Source organism: Pinus tabuliformis, chromosome 5_2, assembly GCF_031772625.1.
Source record: "Pinus tabuliformis cultivar Carrire ecotype Pingquan chromosome 5_2, CPIR1, whole genome shotgun sequence".
NCBI lineage: Eukaryota > Viridiplantae > Streptophyta > Pinopsida > Pinales > Pinaceae > Pinus > Pinus tabuliformis.
This window is the reverse complement of record NC_142306.1, coordinates 649,553,017-649,572,546: the sequence shown is the minus strand read 5'-3', so window position 1 is coordinate 649,572,546 and position 19,530 is coordinate 649,553,017. Positions and strand designations below refer to the sequence as shown.

The window sequence follows — 19,530 nt, the reverse complement described above, 5'->3', positions numbered from 1 at the left end:
TGATGGCAGAGTTGTTAGAGCAGTCGGGGTGGGGACACTGACATTTCAGAGGGAGTCCAAACCTCCCTTGAAAGTGTCAGATGTTCTTTATGTGCCAGGGATGAGGAAGAACCTCATATCCGTCTCAGCTTTGGAGGACAGAGGATATGAGGTACTGTTCACGGGAGGACAAGTGTTGATGTATCCCAGGGGCACTCCAGCTGATTCAGCTAGAGTGATAGGTGTACGCCATGCAAAGGTGTACAAGTTTGCATTCCAACCCCTTTTGGCATTGAGCAGTAGTACCGACAGCAGAGCTAGCATTTCTGAGCTGTGTGAGATTTGGCACCGCAAGATGGGACATATGTATCATGGAGCCTTGAGGACATTGCGGGAGATCACTCCAGGTGTGCCAGATTTCAGTACTGATCAGTTTGATACTTGCAGAGGTTGTGTGATGGGCAAGTTTGCCAAATCCCCTTTTCCGAGCAGTGACAGCAGAGCGACTGGGATACTTGATTTGATTCATTCCGATGTGAGCGGTCGGATGTCTCATGTTTTCTTGAGTGGATATGAGTACTATGTTTTATTCATTGATGATCACTCCAGGAGGACCTGGATTTATTTTTTGAAGACCAAGAGTGAGGTCTTCAAGTGGTTTCAGGAGTTCAGAGCTCTTGTGGAGACACAGACAGGTCGAAAGATCAAGTCCCTGAGGTCAAACAATGGAGGAGAGTACACCCTTGGAGAGTTTGTTGACTATTGTGCGGAGGCAGGCATTAGGAGGGAGTTCACTGCTCCTTACAACCCCCAACAGAACGGGGTTGCAGAGAGGAAGAATAGATCCATCATAGGGGCTGCCAAAGCCATGTTACATGATCAGGGGTTGCCATTGTTCTTGTGGGCAGAGGCCTGCAACACAGTTGTTTACTTACAGAACAGGAGTCCGCATCGTGCCTTGGGGCACATGACTCCGGAGGAGGCTTTCTCTGGGAAGAAGCCTGATATTGGTCATCTTCATATCTTTGGATGCATTACATACTCCTATATACCCAAGGAGAAGAGGACCAAACTAGAGCCCACCGCAGAGAAGGGTATCTTTGTGGGCTACAGTGAGACCTCAAAGGCCTTTCGGATTTACATTCCTGCACAGAGGAGAGTTGTTGTCAGACGGGATGTGAAGTTCGAGGAGGACAGGGCCTTTAGGAGGTCACGGGAGTTAAGAGTATCTGGATCAGCCAGACCCTCAGCAGTAGTTGAGTCAGTCGCAGGGATCCAGTGGGCAGGGATCATGAGGATCAGGAGGTACATCTATGAGGATGTCAGGTCCGTCAGTGAGCAGTGGCTCACCGAGCCAGAGGGGTGGTGCTCTGGGCAGCATGCAGAGCAGTTCACTAGGGAGTCCACTGATGGACAGTTCACACGGTACCTCAGCTTCTACAGGTTCAGGTGCAGGCAGGAGGACAGCAGATAGACGGTCAGGAGTTCAGGCTCCTGATGATGATGAGGAGGAGGAGTTTCATTCTCCGGTGGGAGAAGTGCGCTCAGGGAAGAGGAAGCCCAAGTGGCTTCAGGACACCTTGAGAGATGCCTCATCTGTCGCTGAGCCGAAGAGGCCAGTCAAAGAGAGTAGACCACCTGAGAGGTTTTGTAGCTATATGGAGATGGTTACCAGCATCCTTGACTCTGAGCCTTCTAGCTATGAGGAGGCAGCTAGCCAGCAGGTCTGGAGAGAGGCCATGCAGGAGGAGTATTCTTCTATCATGAAGAATGATGTTTGGGAGGTAGTGCCGAGGCCTGAGGGCAAATCCGTGGTTACTTCCAGATGGCTTTACAAGGTAAAGCATGCTGCAGATGGCAGCATTGAGAAATACAAAGCAAGGTTTGTGGCTAGAGGGTTCTCCCAGGTAGAGGGAGTTGATTATGAGGAGACCTTCGCTCCCGTGGCTCGATATACTTCGATCCGCTCCATTATATCGATAGCAGTAGAGATGGGTTGGAAGATCCACCAGATGGATGTGAAGACTGCATTTCTCAATGGCTTCATACAGGAGGAGGTGTACATTGAGCAACCACAAGGCTTTGAGGTGCATGGGAAGGAGTCCCATGTGTGCAGAGTGAAGAAGGCCCTTTATGGCCTGAAGCAAGCTCCCAGAGCTTGATACTCCAGGATAGATACATATTTGCAGGGGATGGGTTTCACAAAGAGTGAGGCAGATCCGAACCTTTACTTTATTGTGATTGGTGAGGGGCCTCTCATTCTGGTGTTGTATGTGGATGACTTGGTCATTACAGGTGCAGAGAGACTCATAGAGCACTGCAAGAGAGATCTTGCGACGGAGTTTGAGATGAAGGACATCGGCTTGATGCATTACTTTTTGGGCTTGGAGGTGTGGCGGGAGGAGTGGCATTTCTTCCTAGGGCAGGGGAAGTATATTGTGGACATCCTTAGCAGATTCCACATGGAGGATTGTAGACCCATGTCGACACCGATGATCGCCAACTGGAAGAAGCTTCATGCTTCGGATTCCGAGTTGGTGGATCCCACATTGTACAAGCAGCTGATTGGTTCCTTGATGTATTTGGTCAACACTAGACCATATATCTGTTTTGCAGTCAACACGATGAGTCAGTTTATGTGTGAGCCTAGGAAGGTTCACTGGGTGGCTGCAAAACACATTTTGCGGTACTTGCAGGGGACAATGGATTATGGTCTGGACTACAAGCAGGGAGATGGAGTGAGATTGGCAGGATACACCGATTCTGATTGGGCAGGTTGTGCTTCTGATAGGAAGAGCACTTCAGGGTGTTGTTTTGGGTTGGGTTCAGTAGTAGTGTTATGGTTCAACCGGAAGCAGCAGTCAGTAGCACTTAGTTCAGCGGAAGCAGAGTATATGGCAGCCAGTCTAGCTAGTTGTGAGGCTATCTGGCTTCGCAAGATGTTGTTTGGCCTATTTGGTCAACCGTTGAGACCTTCAGTGATTTACTGTGATAATCAAAGTTGCATTAAACTCACGGAGAATCCAGTATTTCATGACAGGTCAAAGCATATCAGGATCAGATATGATTTCATCAGAGACTATGTTCAGAAGGGAGCTGTGAAGCTTGAGTATATTTCCACTGATGAGCAGGTTGCAGATATTCTTACCAAAGCCTTACCACGGGGCAAGCATGTCTACTTCAGAGACAAGATGGGTGTGGTGAGGAACACCTACCTCGGTAAGAGGGAGTGTTGAAATTTAGTACCGGAGGACAGGTGGTTCCCTTAGGCTTTGATCTTTGGCCTAGGGAAAAGTGTCCAAAAGAATTTAATTTTCTCCTAAAGTGACTTTATAATTTTATAAAGTTAAATCTAATTTAAAAGTCACTTTAAGTGATAAAGTTACTAAGTCTAATTTTAAAGTGACTTTTATAAAGTCAATGAAAAATTAGAAAGGAAAAGTGACTTTGGAAATAAATGACTAAGTGGGTCTTTATTAAAGTGGGGTGAATTAAAAAATAAAAAGTGAGATTTAAATGAGCATTTAATCTCAGCCTTAAATCTCAATCTATTTCAGCCATTGGATTTAGGGATCACCCAAAAGTCACTTGGGGTTAAATTAAAGGAAGAAAAGGTCATTCATTCTTTCATAAGCAGATTGAGAGAAGGAGAGCAAGAGAGCAAGGGAGATTTCTAGACAGTGAGCTGCGGAGTTTCAGCAGCAGAGTTTCAGCAGAGCGGAGTTTCAGCAAGTCTGTACAACGAAGTTTCAGCAGGGCGGAGTTTCAGCAAGGCGGAGTTTCAGCAAGGCTGAGATAAGTTGTAAAAGTTTGCTTGCTGATTTTTGCTGAATATTTCTCTTACTGTAAAAAGGCATTTTCCAGAAATAAAGAAGAGCTCTCAAACTGGTTTTCCCCAAGAGTTGTAGGGGGTTTTTCCAGGGTCACATTGACCAAAAATCTCAGTGTTTAAATGTGTTTTAATGGCTGTTTATTACTGCTGATTTTTATTTCTGCAATTTCCAGCATTCTGTAAAATTTCCAGAATTTGTGTTTTCAGCAAATTTATTTTTTCCAGCTTGATAAATGTATGGTTATGGGAAAGGGCATTTAACTATATGGGAGAAATAAGGAGAAACTGAAAACCGGGGTGGGAAATTAGAAATTTCTACAGGATGGTGTATTACAAGTTCGTGATTGCTCTGATGGAACTCAACTTTAAGAAGCTATGTGGAAGTGTTGATGGGCCCGGATTGGTGAACCCTACCGAGTATCGTCAACTAGTGGGGGCCCTAATGTTTTTGGTCAACTCCCGTCCTGACATATGCTTCGCTGTGAACACGTTGAGTCAATATATGGTTGAGCCTCATCACATTCATTGGATTGTTGCCAAGAATCTCTTGAGATATCTCCAAGGCACAATCCACTATGGACTGAAATACACTATCGAGAATTTGAGGCTACATGACCGAGTTGGCAGTGTGGTGGATCGTACGAGCACATTTGGGTGTTGTTTCTCTTTGGGATCTGCTTCAATATCTTGGATGAGCAGGAAGTAGAAATCGGTTGCACTAAGCACCGTCGAGGCCGAATACATTGTTGCGAGTATGGCCTGTTGTGAAGCAGTTTGGTTGAGGAATCTCTTTAGTGAGCTATTTGAGCACGTGTTGGATACCACTGTGATCTTCTGCGACAACCAGAGTGGGATTCGCCTATCAGAGAATCTCATGTTCCATGACCGCTCCAAGCACATTGATATCAGGTACCACTTTATCCAGGATATGGTACAACGAGGAGCAATAAGGCTCCAACACATTAGAACAGATGAGTAGGTCGCAGACATTCTCACAAAGCCTTTGGGGAAGGTCAAATTCTTAACCTTCCGAGAGAGACTTGGAGTCATGGAACGACCCTCCTATGAGGGTCCCATATGAGTTGGACACAGAGCTCTGGGAGCTCTTGGGGGCTTGGGGTACTTCTTGGAGCTAGGGTGAGTGGTTCACCTTCCCCTAGTGGTGCGTTGGATACAGGGTGAGTGGTTAACCTTCCCCTACGATGCCCCATTATGGTTGACATCATACATGTGTGTAGGGTGAGTGGTTCACCTTCCCCTACCCAGACACATGCATGTAGGGTGAGTGGTTCACCTTCCCCTAAGATTGACATATGCATAGGATGAGTGGTTCACCTTCTCCTGTGGCATATGAGCAGAAAGAGTGGTTCACCTTCTCTTGTTAATGCCCCGGCACACATCCTACCCACAGAGTCCGGAACTCATGGGAAGTGCCTCTCATCTGGCCAATGAGTAGGGAAAAGATGGTTAGGGACCATAGCACTACCAATGGACTCATCATGTACTGTCGTACTCCCTATGACTAGGATGCATGGTGTTCAACAACTTGATCTGGGATCATGGACCGACTTTTGTCAATGGAGAGTGGTATGATCTTATGACTCACTCTCGATCGCTTCTTCTTCATTATTACTTCATGGTTTAGCTTAGGCAGAGTAGAGCAATATAGGGTAGTGATGGCAGGGATGGTACAGGATCACAGGTTGGCGTGATGATGGATTGGCAGGTGGAATTCTCCCTAGTTGAGAGGGAATGTTAAAATTGGCAACTAGGGCCAACTTCCACCTTAGGATAACTCATATAATGGAGATGAATATTGCATTGGATTCCTCTTTTCGAGAGGTGCAATTTTGATATAAAGATCATCTCATTCTGACAAAGCAGAAATGGAATTTTGAATTTATTCTTTCTCATGGAAAAATTGTCAAGGTCGACCTCAGTCAAATGTAGGCTCAAGAAGCCCAAAGGATGTGCCTCCTCACCCTCAACGAAGCGTATAAATAGAAGTGACCCTTCTCTCATTTGGAGATCACTCATCTCATCACATCTTCTTCTCTCTCCTCTCTTGATTGGATCGCACAACTTGGAGGTTCTCTACGTCGCATGTGTGGAAGAAGGCAGATTTCTGGACTGGTTTTGGAGGTCGAAAATTTAAGGGATTGGGGCATGCATTGACCAGTGTTGACTTGGAGTATTTGACCAACATTGACTTCTGTTTTATGGGCAGAATTTCGATATTTTTAGGCCACATTATTTGGCACAGATTCCGAGGTGATTGGAACTATTTGATCGAGTTGACTAATGCGTTGACTTTCTAGTTTGACCACAGAATTACAGCACACTTTGGCTAGGTTGACCGAGCAAGTTTTGGGTTGACTTTGACTCCCTTGGCAGGTCGCATTCTTCTATTGTTGACCGAGCTACTTGGAGGACATTTTGGGGCAGCTTTGAGCATTGTTGACTTTCTATTTAGCGCTGCATTGACTGTTGATTTGGCAGAACTGTTTTGGGCTTGTATTTCTGATATTTGTACTCTCTCTCTCTCCACTGAACTATTGAAGAATAATAAGAAGATTTGATCAACGGGTTTCCCCACATTGGGGTTTGTCCCTGGCATTCGCCACATCTTGTGTCCTCTTGTCTTGGCTTGTCTTCTGCATATGTTTTTATGTTCCATCTGCATTAACTGTCAATGTTTTTAAGTTAATGTGATTGCTACTGAATATAATTGGAAATTGTCATTGGGTTGATAAGGAACATTGAAGTAAATTTTGCTACAGCATAGAACATACCATTGTTATCTAAAATTAACAATAAGTTAGCAAAAAAATTCAGAATTCAAAAACCTACTCATTTAAAGTTAGAGATAAATTGTAGAGTAAAAAGGAAAATGAAAATGACAATGCCATGAACCTTGTTTTACAAATATTATTGTAGATGTAGCATATGTTGTTTCATAGAAGACAGCTTTACAAAAAGGTTTAAAGAGGATTCTCCTAACTCCCTTGGGAACTTCAAACCTATCTCTTTGTGCAACACCATATACAAGATTATTTCTAAGGTAATAGTAAGAAGGCTCAAAACCATCTCTCAAATATCTTGTCCTCTAAAATATTAAATTTCCTCTAAAGTAGGCAAATTCATGGAATCTTCACTCTGCTAAGGTAAAGAGACTGATTGCTATGGTGATTATATAGGAATTCAACAAAGAAGACGAGTTGTATTTAAGACTCATTCTCATCCATACAATATTAAGTCTCCTGACATCAAGTTGTGTACCATCTGCATTCCACTTGGTTTCATACACCCATTTGCAACCAACCAAATTCTTATTGGTGGGCAATGGGACTAGATCCTAAATTTGAATCTCCATTAGAGTGATATAACCAGCCATAGCATCATTCCATTGGAGAGTTTAATGTCTGATAGAAGATAAAAGTATCTGCATCAACCTTGGAAATAAGAGAATGCAGATAGGGCCCTTAGTCAACATCCAAGTTCTCCTTCGAGGAGGGAGAAGTAGACCACAAAGGTATTGGTCGTGACCTAAATCATGTTAAAGCAAGAATAGGAGTTTTGTTGTAACACTATGATGAGGTAGCTCAATCAATAAAAGATTGTGGGGAGCCGGAGCCACCTGAGTAGAAGCGGCTTTAGTACTAGTAATACCCAACAAGTCATCAATAGGGCCTCACCATAGATTATTGATTGAGTCACTATAGGGGAGGCACTGAAGGAGCACCCAAAAGAAGAGGATCATCATCCTCTACTGTGAAATTGGGGTAAGATCTTAGCGGAACATGGGGAATAAGCTAATCAGAGACTACATCCCTCCTCCTTTCAATCACCTCATTGGTGGAAGGATCATAAAAGCAATATGCCTCAGATGTTTCACTATAGCATGTTGACTTGTAGGTCGTGACTCGTAACTTTTGTGCATTTGTTTGGTAATAAGAACCCATGCACAGTATCCAAAGTCTTCAAAATGCATATCAAAGGATTTGTAACTATACCATCTCTAAAACTATGTCAAACATCTTGAGTAGGCATCCATTTGATGATTACAAAACACTAGTTCTCCCAACAAGCATCCTTCACATACACCACAAGATCATTGAATTAGTGGAAGGCCATCTGCCATCCTCAGAAAACCCATATAACAAAAGGCCCCAAGTTGGTAATGGCCCAAGCAATAATGTCATTATTTGCTAATGTCATTGGTATTGGCAAACATTGTAGATAATCCACTTCATTTTGAAGGAGATAAAGATTTTCTCAACTTATAGCATGGTGGCTTGTAGGTCATAACTTATGTGCATTTCTTTGCGAATAAGGACCCATTCACAAAAACCAATGACTTTAAAATGCACATCAAAGGATTTGTAACCATAACATCTCTAAAAATATGTAAAATGTCTTTAGTCATCCAGTTGATAATTACAAAACACTAATTCTCCCAACAAGCATCCTTCACATACACCACTTGGCTGTTGAATTACTGGAAGACCATCTGCCATCCTTAGACAACCGATATAACAATAGGCCCCAACGTTGGTAATGTCATTATTTGCTAGTGTCATTAGTATTGGCAACTATTGTAGAGAATACACTTCATTTTGAAGGAGATAGAGATTTCCCCAACTTATACTTCTAATCATATTCATCACATTAATTGGAAGTAGTGACTTTCAAATCATCATTTATGTCCTTGATAAGCCTTCAATCTAAGTCAAAACTCCACCATTTTGTTGGTGGGAGCATTGTCTACCTCTTTGTTGGTGTAAGTGATGTCACATACAGAACGAAGATTTGGTCCTATTTATAAGAAAGAAGATTTGGTCCTATAACGAGATCATGTAGAGTCCCTTTGGGTTTGGACCTTTTCTCATCCACAAATAACATATGACCAACACTACCCTAAAAAAATATACAATATGTTTTAATTGAAAATAAGGGGAAGGGGTGCACTAACCTAAAAAGAGGCACAAAACTGCAGAAGCTTCCTTGAAATAGCCAAAACAAAAAAAATCTGCCAAGGACACAGGTTACAATAAGGGTGAAAATCCTAAAGTATGGCTTCTGTCCAAAAAAAATGGGTGCTAAAAACCTTAATTTCAGATCTGTAACAACCTTGAAAGTTGAAACAATGTTAAAACCCTAATTTCAGGTCTGAAAAAACAGCCTTGAAGTAGCATTTAAATAAAAAGAACAAGACCCGAGCTCTAATAACCTTTTGAGATTATAAGAGATAATATATCTATGGTATCCTCTTTGACAAACGCTAATCTAACAAGAAATCGAAAAACTGTAATGGCACTTAGATAGATCACAAGTAGAGCAAAATAGAATAGGTGCCCTTAGGCCAAACAGACAGAAAGAACTAGATTGAATGGCATGATAAAAATGGGACGGAAATTAGGGTTTAAAATGCTAGCTCATAAAGGGAGACTAGGTCAGCCCTGGAATAAAATACAATGGTGTTGTTGTAAATAATGGATGTAACAATCCACAGCTACCCACATATTGATCCATTAGGGGCCTCAGCTACTACCCACAAAGAGGGTTGGCACATGATCATCAGTGAAGATTGCAAATATTCTCAACCATCACCAAGTATTGCGGTTAAGTGGCGATTCTTTTTTCAATTTTTGTAGCTTTCCCTTATTTTCCCTACTTGTCCTGAAAATTTTGGCAAAACTTCCAGCTGTTCCAAACACCCATATCTTCATCCAAAAAATCGGCCATCGTAGAAAACCACTAAACCCTCCACTCATGTCAATGGTCATACCGTGTTTTACAATGTGTGACTATGGGGTGAAAAAATTTACTGTCTCACAGAAGTTGAAACAAGAACCAGAACCAGCAGAGGGTCAAAGCAGGCAGGAAGAGAAACAGGTCAGCAAACTGATTTGTGCAGTGATTTACTAATATAATATGATATATATCCAACCCATCAAACAACAAAAAATATGCAAAGTCTGCTAATGTATATTATTATATAGCATGCAAGGATGAATATAAAAAATGGCACCAAGTGTAATATACTAGTAAATATCTTAAAGCAAAATATATAAACATCAAGGATACATGTCCTTTTGTTAGATATGTGTTGTACTTGTATTCTTTGCAGCTAGACTCTGCATCCTGTCATGATCATCTGGGATGATGGGGAGTTGGGGGAACAGAAAGGGTTTAGAGGCAGAGCCACCATTAATAACCAAAAAAAAGGGTCCACCCCAGATGGTCTTCCCTGGTTTTTTCTGAAATGGTGGGTCCAGACTAATTTAGAACAAGAATAGGTTCAACCAGAAAATTCAGTATGAAACTATCATACAGTCTATTCAAGGGCCAGTCCAATGACTAGGTTGAATCAGAAAACTAGCTAGTTAAGGTTCAGCCAATTTTTAAACACCGGTTTTAAAGATAGATAATGTGCCAAACATGCAACAGTTTAACATGTCAATGAAAAGCCACAGAATCAGGGATAAATATAAATCACAATTGAAGCTAACAGTATGACATTTATAACCAATGCTCCTGCATAATTTGTCCTCTACAAAGTATCAGATAGACAACATTACAATACAGCTTGGAGAGCTACAATAACCAGTGTCATAGAATCATAACCAAAATAATCATTAATGGCGTACTGCTCTAACATTTCCTCCTAGTAAGGGCCCACCACCCTCTAGGAATATAATCATGAGACCTATACCGAGTTATTCCATGCTTGGCCATTTTCCATCTTCAATAGGCATGGCTGTTAGAAAAAGATAACCATAGACTCATGCATAGAATGATTTGCCATAATGCCCAACGGGTTAGCTCAATCAGTTGCACCATCCTCCCAATGAACAATGCCAACAAGGAAGCCATAGGTCACATCTCACAGGTTAACATCCAGTTGAATCCCTCAGGGTTACCAGCCATTATTGTGGTTGCTGGTTGAGCCATGCTCCATCTGGAAATTACAGGGAAAATGAGCAAATCCTGCAAGGTTTTCTTAGGGGGAAAAATGTTTCACCGTAAATGATACTTTCACCCTTGTAGGCAGTTCTAATATTCAGGTTATAAGAAGTTTCACAATGGATTGCAGCAACCTATATCGCAAAGATTGCTTCATCAATACCACGATGTCACCTTGGCATATAGCCTTGACAATTTAGTGAATTTCTAACCCATGCATTGCAAGACTGCCTCTTCGCCATCTCATATTTGTTAAATTGTTTTTACTTCCACCTATTTCCCAACATTCAAATCCAATTGACATTTTTATGATAATTCCATGATATTGCAGTGGCTAGAATATACCACCTATCAACAGACGCAATGTTGATAATACTGGACAACCACCCATAGCCCGACTTATCAGCACCTGGACAGATCAACAGCCTCCTTGCAAGTAGGGCTTTAACCACTCGTTCTTGTAAGGAGAATCAATTCGGATGGGACAGTATAGTGCCCCGCTTTCAACAAACCCGATCAGCCAGGTGACTTGACAGATAGAATGATGCAGATCCAAAATTTGATAGTCACAAATATGCTTCCTTAATACTGCAATGGCAAGCATCAACAACCTATCGAGAGGTGGAACAGTGATTACACTATACAATCATCCTGCCCCACTTAATAGCCCCTGGGCTGATCAACAGCCCACTTGTAGGTGCACTTCGACCACTACTTGTCAGAATTGAAACATGGTGGGGGCTATAACAGCACACCCCCCTCACCAACCCAACTGTCTCCCCAGGCCAAATTGACTTTCATGATAAAATGATACAGATCTAAATTTGATGGTCACGAGTTTATTTCTTTATTATTGTGAATGCAAGCATCCACCACCTAAGAGATGGAACACTGCTTACAGTGTACAACTACCCAACCAACTTAATGGCGCCAGAGAAGATTAGCAGCCCCCTTGCAGGTAGGGCTTTTGCCACCACTACTTGTGAGATTAAACCCTGCTGGGGACTTTAACAGCTCCTGACTTCACAGGCCCAGCTCACCTCTCATGTACCAATCATAGTTTTAAAAACCAGTCTTGCTAACCGGTTACCGGTCTAACCGGCCAGTTAGCAAGCTCACCAGTCGAAACCGGCCAAAAAACCCGGTTCAATCGTTCATTTCGCTAAAATTTGCCCTAAACCGGTGCTAACCGGCCGGTTTAGAACAGAACCGGCCGGTTTTGTATCAAACCGGCCGGTTCCGTCCTAAACCACCAGTTAGAGGCACGCCCACCGTATTGTCCAAAAAGTATAATGCGGACTGTGTTTTGGGGTTTTAGGGGGAAACTAAGGGTGTTTTCCCTCCAAAAACACCCTCTCCAAGCCTTTAAGAGGCCCCTCTCACTCTCATTTGTCTCACACAACTGATTTGGAGTGTTTGTGAGTGTTTGTGAGTTTGTTTGTGGGCTTGGAGAGTGTTGAGTTTTTGCTGAAGTAGTCATCTTGGAGTTGGAGTTGGAGCTATTTTGGAGATAGTGTGTAGCTGTCAGTGGAGTTGACATCTTCAAGAGGAGGCTAAGAAAGCTAGTTTGCATTTCCAGGCAAGGATTTGCACTTGAAAATTCCTCATTTGACTGCTGTCCATGAATTAATTTTTTTTATGTGTTATAAACTTCTCACTTCTATGATCTACCATCCAGGTAGTCATCATGCCTCCAAAAGCCAAAGATACTGCATGGGCTCATTGTGATATGATTGATGGCAAAATGATCTGCAAATATTGCCAAAAATCCATTCAAGTAGGGGGTATTAACAGGTTCAAGCAACACTTGGCTGGGATAGGAGGCCATGTAAAGCCATGTGGAGCACCAAATGAAATAATAGGGCATATTAGGGCAGAATACCTTCAGAAGTTTGAGACTCAAGTCACTCAACCAATAGAGAAGTTTGTGACTGCAAAGCAAAGTTTGGGAGTCGAGACTCAACCAACTGAGTTTGATCATGATGACTGAGACTCATGAGAAGTTTCAAGTGATCATGTTGATCACTATTATAGTATTACTATTATCATATATGTAGAGTCTAGATTGGAGTCTTGTAGTAGGCCACTGGCCCCATAGTTTGTAGGCTTTGTTTTTGCACTCTAAAGGCCATTTAGAGCCTCATTGCTTGAGCATTTTGTCAATGATATGTATTGCACTCGGTGCCATTTTGATATATTCACCTTTACATGGTATATAAATGAGCAATCTTTGCATATTTTGTCTCTATTGGCTTGGAATCATGGTTTTAAATCTTAAAAATAGTTTTTTTCATTAAAAAATAATTATTTAATGTATTTTTCTAAAACCGGTTCATTTAGACCAAACCAATCCCGGTTAGACCGGTTCCAGTCGGTAAACCGGTTCATTAGGAGGATCGGTCCAGTCACCGGTTCCAATTTTAAAAACACTGGTACCAATTAAATTTCATGATAAATTGATGCAGGTCTAAAATTTGATGGTCACAGCATCCAAGGTTAAGTGTGTTACCAATACTAATTAACCATGACATTAGTACCGTCTAGTTTCAAAGAAGTGCCCCGTTCATGACATTAGTACTCTTTGAGCATTCGCACTGGGTGAGTCTTTTGGTACCTTCAACTTCATGTTGGTTATGGAGTATAGTTATTTCCCACTTTAATCATCTGAGTCGGTATTTATGGTATTTCTTTGGGTCTATATATGGGTGTAAGATAATCCTTGGGTCTCTAGTACTTCCTGTTCTCTAGGTCTGGTCATCTGTGTTCAATTGGGCCATTCCTTGGGATAGGGGGTGTAATTAGTATTTCAGTGTCTGCAATATTTTTGTATTTGGTGGTGGATATATTCCTGTGTCGTTTGGCGGAGGTATTTGTGGATAGTGAGTTTTGGAGCGAAGGTTTTCTTGTTCTGGAAATTCCCCTTGTCCAATTATTGGGGTAGTTATTTCCTAGCTTGCATGGGTGTCTTCAAGGTTGGTTGGTTATCTTCGTGGTTTATGAGTCTTCAGTGTGGGGAATTGGGCAACCTTTTGGGTGTTGGTCCTTGTGTCTATTCTGTTGGTGATGATATTATAGTATTTCGGTCTGGTCTCAGAGGGTCTTCACTTCCTTCCTCGCACAGTTACAATGGGCGTGGGCCGTTGAGTTGGTGTCCTATGTGTCATTTTTCTTCAATCCTCATGCCTCCAAGACAGAGGATGAGCACTTGCAGAGGTGGTTTTAATCATTATGGCTATAAAAGGGTGCGCCCTTTTGCTTCTGAATCTGTTGCCTCTGCTTTCTCGATGCGGTCCCTTTGGAAGTATGGTGCAAGATCCTCATTCTAGAGAGTAAGAAAGCAGGAGACCGCCCTTACTTTTCAGATTCTGAATTTGTGTTTGAGGAGGAGAAATGATTACTTTCCCCTGGCAAGTTTCATCGGCGGAAGTGGCATTTCCTGAGCTCTTTGGCTATTAATCAATGGCTCACCACTTTGATACGGCTTGTCTTCCAAGATAAATAGGTCAATAACTACAATATCTTCTCCACTTTAGAGGGTATGAACTTTGAAGGCAGATGCTTCGTAATATGCATTTCTACTTGGATAACGTCGATGCTCACTTGTCAAAAATGGAAGGATTATTTCTGAGTGATTCTGCACCAGGGGATTTGACAGACCCTCCAGCAGGTGATAGCGCTTTGACTCCTACTATTCCCTCTTCAGATAAGATAAGATAATTATATTTATGCCCAACTAATGACCACAAAGTAGGTCAAAGGGACTGTTGAGTACACTGATAATGAGAAGTAAACCTCCAATGGTGTTTCAGTTCTCTGGTCAATAATGGCTCTTGGGAAGCTACTTTGGCTATCGTTTGCTCGATTATGTTCTAAACTCTTATGCTATGATCTGTGTTTCGAGGATTTTGATTTTTGTATGGGTACGCCAACGTTTATCAGCATGTCTCCTGGTTTTTCACTTGCTTGGGATACTCTGTGGTACGTATTGCTGATATGGTGTAGGGCTAGTATGCGTTGCTCTTATTTTTGTATGGGTATGCCAAGGTTTATCAGCATGTCTCCTGGTTTTCGCTTGTTTGGGATACTCTCTGGTACGCGTTGTTGATATGTGCAGGGCCACGCGCTGCTCTTTTGCTCGAGTATGCATATATGTTGTATTTGAATTTTGGATGGAATGGTGGCGAACTGTTTCCTCTGAGGCCCTGTTGGTACTGGCTGTTGGCTGATATAGAACACTCTTGGCTCTTGGGTGGATTTATGATATGCTTACCCCTGAATCTCTGTGCTCTTGATGATTTCTATCTTTCATTTAATGGTAACCTTTTGGTTGCTGGGATGTTTAGTATGTTGTTCATTCTGCTGTATTAAGCTTAGTTTTGGAGATGAATCCTCCTGCTTATCTTGTGGTCCGAGAAGGAAGCTGTAATGGGTCTGTGTTTATTTGGAGCTCATATGGCAGTTATGCCCAGATACCTTTGTAAATCTCTCCTTTGGAATGAAATACAATGTGTTTATATTCACACATATATTTATATTATTATAAACCAAAAAAACAGGAGAACACATGAAAAATAGAAAATCAAAGTTTAAACAACAGGAAAAAAGGAAAGTTGGGATACGGTCAGTTGACAGGAAGTTAGTGGGCCAAGTGGTAGGTCCGCTCTGGCCGGCCAGTAATCTATTGGACTCTTCAACAGTCAAGTCTGGATTGGTATATAGGAGACCTAGAACTGATACCCATCTCAATCTGCAAAGACACTTTTAATGTCAGGCTGTCCTGGGAACGGATATTTCAACTTTATCCTGTACTGTTTCTCAGCATCTCTCTCTATCATCCCTGTGCGGGAAGCACTGTGTCTAGATTTTCATTGATTGTACAACATGTTCCAAGATTACTGTGATTTGTGTTTAAAAGGAGAGTCTATGTAGAAGTAATCTTCAAAGCCATTCTCTTGTAGCACAGGTTATAAGTTATAACAGCCCTTTGTGCTGGGAGATCAGCTGGATCAGTTTTTATCTAAGCCAGTCCAACAAGTCTAGCCCTGCAAGCTCACGAGTTCCATAGTCATCGAGATGGCCAGTAACATTCTGAAGAGGTGCAATGTTGTTATGTCTGAGAGGGTGAAGTTGCATGCAGCCATGCTTGCTCTTCAATTCGGCTACGCTGGATTCCATATCGTTTCCAGAGCAGCTCTGAATATGGGAGTAAGCAAGGTGGTGTTCCTAGTGTATAGAAACATCATTGCCTTGATGCTGATTGGTCTTTGTGCTTATTTTCTGGAGAAGAGGAAAATCCAGCTCTTACATTATCTTTCTTGATTCAGTTTTTCCTTCTTGCACTCTGTGAGATAACGGCCACTAAAGAACTTTATCTCTTAGGATTGTACTACACATCCCCAACTTTTGCATCAGCCATACAAAACTCGGTGCCTGCAATTACTTTTATAATGGCAGCAGCTCTTAGGTTGGAGAAATTCCATATTAGCAGAAGAGATGGTTTGACCAAAATTATAGGGACTGAAGCTTGTGTAAGTGGTGCCACCATCATTACATTGTATAAAGGTCCTCCAATAACTCATCTCTGGCGTCCTAAGTCACCAGATTCGCCGAATTTTATCCATTAAATTCGAAATTCGGCGATTTTCATTGGCAAACGAACATATTCGTTCGAGTTCGCCGAATTTAATGGCGAACTCGAATTTCAAGTCGAATTCGATTTTTTGTCGAACAAAATCGCATGAAATTCGTTTAAATTCGTTGAAATTCATTGAAATTCCATTAAATTCGTTTTTTTTTCGCGCGCCCGCGGGTTTTATTGTTCCTGTTTGGGTTTCATTGTTTCATTGGCGCCGGCGGTCCAGACTCGTCACTCAGCAGACTTCACGACTCGTAACTTGGCTTGTGTTTACCAGTCTCCATACCGACTCCTGGATCTGAAGCTTCAGAACGCTGTCCAGTCTCCATACCGATCGGCGATAGGCGATACCGGATACGTAAGGGCTTTGAACCTTTGGTGCGTTGGTCTGGGCTAAGTTTAAAGGCCAGAGCCTTTGGTGCGGAGTCCGGGCAACTTGGCAAGTGCTGGAGGCCCGAGGGGGCAAATCTTTTATGTTTTAACTTTTATATGTCAAGTTCTGTATACATGAACAGTAGTGAAAGCTCTCTCTCTCTCCGAGGGCCTGAATTAATATATAAGAACATTTTTGCTTGATCTTTAAGAAACAAATGGCACGTAGTTCAGTTATTCTAAAACAGAACAGAAACAGCTATAGACCAAAACATGATAAACTACAAATTTACAGGCAAAGAAGCAGCTTTTTCAAGATTATATTTATTGTCCTCTCTTCCGTTTATTTAAAGGCAGCATTAAAGTTGTTAAACTGCCCCCTATTTAATATGAAATAAACTGAAAGTAAATTTCAACATGAAGTTGTTTGTGCCTAAAAGCCAGGCATGTTGTAGGATTTCCAGGGTTTACATTTATTGACTTTCCTCTCATTTATTTAGTAGGCAGAATTAAAGTTGTTAAACTGTCCATATTCAATCTGCAACTGCAAGAAAGATTCAATAGGCACCCATGACTCCATCCATGATTCGCTAAACTAAAATGAAGCAAACTACCATAATACTAAATAACAAGGACATGTTTGACCGTCACTGATTCAGATCAGTAACATGGGCAGAGGTTACTAAGTCAAATCAGTGATATGAGGAGAATTTACTGGTACAAATCTGGTTGCATAACAATTTAGTTTTTGTAAGCAGGGCTGTGGTCCAGTGGTAGGTCGATTGATAATCACCAATGACAATTGTCAATAACAGAAATAAAGCAGTTTGTACTGTTTCTAAATCAAGACTTTAAACGCATTTGAAGTTGCCATACCATTTCTCATATGCATATGATATATCTGTCTTTAATATACATTTTTTTTTTCGAATTTCTATATGTCGAATTTTATCGACAAAATTTTAGTCGCCGAACTTTATTCGAATTTCATGGTCCTCGAACTCGAACTCGAACTCGAACCTGGTGACTTAGCTGGCGTCCAAATTTGGATGTTACTGCTACTTATTTTAAATCATTCCAAGGTAATGAACTATCAGCAAAAACTAAGTACTGGACACGGGTGCATTTACCTACTTGGAAATTGTGTGGCATGGTCAGGCTGGATTGTTTTACAGGCACCAGTTCTAAAACGATACCCAGCACGCCTGTCAGTAACATTGTTTACTTGATTTTTTGGAGTTATTCAGTTCTTAATCATCGCAGCTTTGTTCAAGACTGATCTTATTCAGTTCTTAATCATCGCAGCTTTGTTCAAGACTGATCTGGAGCATTGGAAGATTCATTCTGGAGGAGAGCTTTTCACCATTCTATATGCAGGATCCGTTGCTTCTGGTATTGCCTTTTCAGTTCAGATATGGTGCATTCAGAGGAGGGCCAGTGTTTGCTGCAGTCTACCAGCCTGTACAAACTATTGCTGTTGCAGTTATGGCCTCTATTATTCTTAGGGAACAATTCTATTTGGGTGGGATATTTGGAGCAATTCTTATTATCATCGGTCTCTACCTTGTCCTGTGGAGCAAAAGTGAAGAAAAGATATTGGGACTATTACAGGCCAAATCATCAATGGTGCCTGAGAACCAACCAGACAATATGGATCAGAGTGCAACTTTGATCATCAACAGCAGCAATGGCATCAAGCCTTATACGTCCCAGCCTCTTCTTCTTGACACCAGTTACAAACCTGTTAATATCCCTTCTCCTTCAGACGAGCCACAACCATAAAAGGCCATCAAACCCTCTAACCCATCACAACCATACAGCAGCTTGTATCACAGTAGGCAGTACAAATGAATTCTCATGGTCTAGCAAAATATTCATGCAAACATCTACAGATATATGTATCCATCTTAAGCCACTAAACATGTGCTTGAGAGCTTATATGAATATTTGGTTTCTGCCTGTGCGCTTGTTATAATCATATGCACTGAAAGTAGGATTTTGTTTCCCTTATTGTAATGTATATTAAGTGTTGTAATGTATAGTAAGTGCAGATTTTTACTTCCTATATTTTCAAATGAGGCAGTAATATATCGTACTCTTATGATAGGGTTAGAAAAGTTTTTGATTGACCACCATGCTGCTAGCAGCACACTTGTATACTACGAGTGTTATGTTCACCAACTACCGGTTTTCTATCCTCCAAGTGACATCTACATTGCAGTTTGTTACTTTCCCCCAACCTCTTCACCATTTGCCATCCATAATGGCTCAAATGGGGGACCCCTTTATAGACTTGTACACTGACATCACCCAGTACTCTGTTGTTGGGAAAGTCATCCACCTAGGTGACTTCAATTCTCGTATTAGATATCTCCAAATCCCTCTCCATGACCGATCAGAGGATGTGTTTTGTACCCAGGGGATAAATCCAGATTCAGTAGGGCTTCACCGGATGTCGGATGATGCTTTGGGGCCCACTACAGTTTATGGTAAGCATCTATTGCAGTTGGGGGAATCACATGAGTTATTGAACCTAAATGGTCTCCCATGTTTCCCAGACTCTCACTTTTTCACATGTCAAACATATGGCAGGGGTGCGAGTGTAGTTGATTAGGTCCTCGCTAGCCATAACTTGCTCCCTTTTATTTGCCATTTCTCAGTCTCCCCCATCCCCCTTGCCAATCATGCACTTCTTTCCTTCTCTCTCTGGTTTGACCCTTCCCTTTCACTCCATCCCTCCCCTCAG

The 19,530-nt window shown here is 41.8% G+C and overlaps 1 pseudogene; it reads left to right on the top strand.

Annotated features, from left to right (window-relative positions):
- The first annotated feature begins 15,341 nt into the window (after positions 1 to 15,341).
- LOC149160721 (auxin-induced protein 5NG4-like) lies at positions 15,342 to 19,445 on the top strand (annotated as a pseudogene).
- Positions 19,446 to 19,530: the final 85 nt, after the last annotated feature.